Here is a 289-nt window from a genome sequence, read left to right as displayed (position 1 = left end):
TCTCTCTCTCTCTCTCTCTCTCTCTCTCTCTCTCTCTCTCTCTCTCTCTCTCTCTCTCTCTCTCTCTCTCGCTCTCTCTCGCTCTCTCTCTCTCTCTCTCTCTCTCTCTCTCCCTCTCTCTCTCTCTCTCTCTCTCTCTCTCTCTCTCTCTCTCTCTCTCTCTCTCGCTCTCTCTCTCTCTCCTCTCTCTCTCTCTCTATATATATATATATATATATATATATATATATATATTTATATATATATATATATATATATATATATATATATATATATATAATGTATATGT

This window comes from Penaeus chinensis, chromosome 42, assembly GCF_019202785.1.
Source record: "Penaeus chinensis breed Huanghai No. 1 chromosome 42, ASM1920278v2, whole genome shotgun sequence".
In the NCBI taxonomy this organism is placed as follows: Eukaryota; Metazoa; Arthropoda; class Malacostraca; order Decapoda; family Penaeidae; genus Penaeus; species Penaeus chinensis.
The sequence above is the reverse complement of the archived record's forward strand: the minus strand, read 5'-3'. Positions refer to the sequence as shown.